Genomic DNA, 3,681 nt, shown 5'->3' on the forward strand with positions numbered 1-3,681 from the left:
CCAGGCGAGATGACTTCAGTGTGACCAATATCAAGCTTACAGACTAAGTGCTGAGCTCTTCGAGTTCAGCCCTCAGCCCTCTTCTGCCTCATCTTGTTGCAGCCTGGCGTGCACACCAGCCCCACTGACCATGGGATGGGATAAAGTGTTAAGGCACAGAAATTTAAACCATATTTACAGTCACACACTTAACTAATCATTTTGTTGAAAAGAAAGAATGGCATAAAGGGAGTACAAACTTGGGTTATACAGGTAACCCCAAACCAAACCCCTTGCTGTTGACTCAATTCTGACTCATGGTGACCCTATAGGACAGAGTAGAACCACCCCATAGGGTTTCTAAGGCTATAATCTTTACAGAAGCAGACTGCCACATCTTTCTTCTGCAGAGCAGCTGGTGGGTTTGAACTGCGAACCTTTCGGTTAGCAGCTGAGCACTTAACCACTGCACCACTAGGGCTCCTTATATAGACAACGGTTAGTGTAATATTTTAATATTTAGAATCAGAATGTGTCTGGAAAATCTGGGCAGTCTGGTTACCTTGGTTTTCTTGCCACAAGGGGATTCAATGATCAGCTAATTCACACTAAAGCATAAACAGCTGAATATGTTTGCTTTTTATAGGGAAAGCCCTGAAAAGGCAGCATTTTACACACTGGAATGGAGAATCTCCAGTGGTATTTCAGGCATCGTGACTCTTCAGCACCTTCCTTCTTATCATGGGCGCTACTTTGAACTTCCACATGCACTTGAGTGATTACCCTAGAATTCAGGTGGGCAGTGGATGCCTTATCAGAAGGAGTACTCTGCAAGGAATTAAGTCACGTTTTCTCTAATGAGATAAGTGATAGGTAGAAAGTAACCTTGAGATCTCTGAGGTAGCCTTCCTTAGAATGTGGCTGCAGGGAGGATGAAGGGCCCTCTGGAGGAAGGGAGCGGTGGTTCAGAGCTCTTGAGAAGGCAGATACTGGAAGTAAACAGAACCTGGGACTCTTGGCTTAGCCTGTACCCTGAGGGACGGCTTGGGAGGAAAACTGAGATAGTGGACCCACAAGAGCTGAAACACCACGGGCTTGGGCTGTCCGCGTGTGAGGTGCTGAGAGGGAATGAGGCTGATGCCCAGGGATTCATCTTCTTCTCAGCTCGTGGGAAATATAACCACCCTTTGAGAGGGGGGTGGAAAGGAAGCAGGGAGAAAAGCCATCACTGGGAGGGGTCAGCAGTGTGGCCAGGGAAAGGGAATGAAATTAGAGACTTTGTATTTTGTGGGCTAAAAAGGAAAAGGTGCCAGACCCCTGAGTGGACCCAGAGGAGGAAAGGGGACAGTCTTATCCATGTGAAAATGGAGGCCAAGCACTGCCCTGCCATGACTGCCCATGGCCATGGCCCAAGAAGATTGAGCTTTCAGCCGGGAAGCCAAGGTGTAGTGCAACCTTAACTAAATTTGGCATGGAGGTAGTGGGATGGCCCTTTGAGGACACGGTGGCCTGGCAGAGGGATCTGCCTTAGCTGTCATATCATGGAGACCAAGTTTCCATGGTGGCGATGCTGAGGCAGGGAGTGATGGTGGTAGGGGCTCCTTGAAACACTGGTGCCTTACCACTTACCGTGAAAGCTGGACTAAGCCCCCTTTCCACTGTGTGTGGGACAATTCAGGGGGTCTTTCCCCAAGAGAAGGAGTCCTGGAGGCATAGTGGTTCAAGTGCTTAGCTGCTAACTGAAAGGTTGATGGTTCGAACCCACCAGCCACTCCGTGGGAGAAAGACGTGGCAGTCAGTTTCCATAAAGATTTACAGCCTTGGAAAGGTCATGGAAGCTTCATAAAACAAAAACAACCAAACCTGTTACTGTCGAGTCAATTCCGACCCATAGTGACCCAATAGGACAGAGTAGAACTGCCCCATATGGTTTCCATAGAGTTTTTAAAGAATGGCTGGTAGATTCAAACTACCGACTTTTTGGTTAGCAGCTGAGCTCTTAACCAGTATGCCACCAAGGCTTCAGAAGCTTCATAGGCACATCCAAACTCCCTGAGGGACCGAATTACTGGGCTGAGGGCTGGAAACCATGGTCTTCGGGGACATCTAGCTCAACTGGCATAACATAGTTTATAATGAAAATGTTCTACATCCTACTTTGGTGAGTAGCATCCAGGGTCTTAAAAGCTTGTGAGCAGCCCATCTAAGATACTCCACTGGTCCCACTCTGTCTGGAGCAAGGGAGGAGGAAGAAAACCGAATGTACAAGGGAAAGATTAGTCCGAAGGACTAATGGGCACAATTACTACAGCCTCCACCAGACTGAGTCCAGCACAACTAGATGGTGCCTGACTACCACCACCAACTGCTCTAACAGGGATCACAGTACAGGGTCCCAGACAGAGCTGGAGAAAAATGTAGAACAATATTATAACTCACACACACACACAAAAATGAATTTACTGGTCTGACGGAGACTGGAGAAACCCCGAGAATATGGCCCTCAGAGACCGTTTTATCTCAGTAATGAAGTCGCTCCTAAGGTTCACCCTTCAGCTAAAGATTAGGCCCATAAAGCAAAACTAGACTAAATAGGCACACTAGCTCAGGGGCAAGGACAAGAAGCCAGGAGGGGACAGGGAAGCTGGTAATGGTGAACCCGAGGTCGAGAAGCGGAGAGTGTTGAAATGTTGTGGGGTTGCCAAACAATGACATAAAACAATATGTGTATTAATTGTTTAATGAGAAACTAATTTGCTCCGTAAACCTTCATCTAAAAAAAAAAAAAAAAGATTTACAGCCTTGGAAACCCTATTGGGCCATTCTGTTCTGTCCTAAAGAGTCACTATGAGTTGGAATCGCCTGACAGCAACAGGTTTGGTTTGGTTTTGGTTCTTCCCAAGAGAAAGCACCCAGATTGGAGCCTGAGCACACTTTAATTTGAATTTAGAAGCATAAAAGACAACAGCCCTAAAGAACACCTTTGCTACATTGGCAACATATAAATTAGAGACATCTTTGTAAAAGAGGCAGCATAGTTTTAAAACACTGACAAATGACAAATAAAGAGAAGTATTTCCATTAAAAAAAAAAAAAAACCATTGCCACTGAGTCGATTTTGACTCATAGTGACCCTATAGGACAGAGTAGAACTTTCCCATGGGGTTTCCAAGGAGCGCTTGGTGGATATATAACAAGAGCTTAATATCTGGAAAATAGAAAGAACTCCTATAAATCAAAAAGAAAAAGACAGACAACCCAATAGAAAACTGGGCAAAGTATTTGAACACCAAAGTTACAAAAGAAGTAGAAACGACTTATGCAAGCAAAGACGCCCACCTTGTCGGCTGTCAGGAAAATTTAAGTTTAAAATGACAGATTCAGAAATTAATTTTCGCCTATAAGATCGACAACTTTTAAAAAAACATTGATGATAGCCACTGTCGATAAGAGCTATTGGGAATGTAAGTTGATATAGGCTTTTTGGAGGTCAACTGGCAGACTATCAGAATTTGTAATACACATGTTGTTTGCCATCGAGTTGGTTCCAACTCATAGTGACCCTATATGACAGAGTAGAACTGACCCGTAGGGTTTCCTGGACTGTAATCTTTATGGGAGCAGATCACCAGGTCTTTTCTCCCTTGGAGCAACTTCAAACCACTGACCTGTCAGTTTGTAGCTGAGCGCTTACCTGTTGCG

This window comes from Elephas maximus, chromosome 7 (genome assembly GCF_024166365.1).
Source record: "Elephas maximus indicus isolate mEleMax1 chromosome 7, mEleMax1 primary haplotype, whole genome shotgun sequence".
NCBI classification, from domain to species: domain Eukaryota; kingdom Metazoa; phylum Chordata; class Mammalia; order Proboscidea; family Elephantidae; genus Elephas; species Elephas maximus.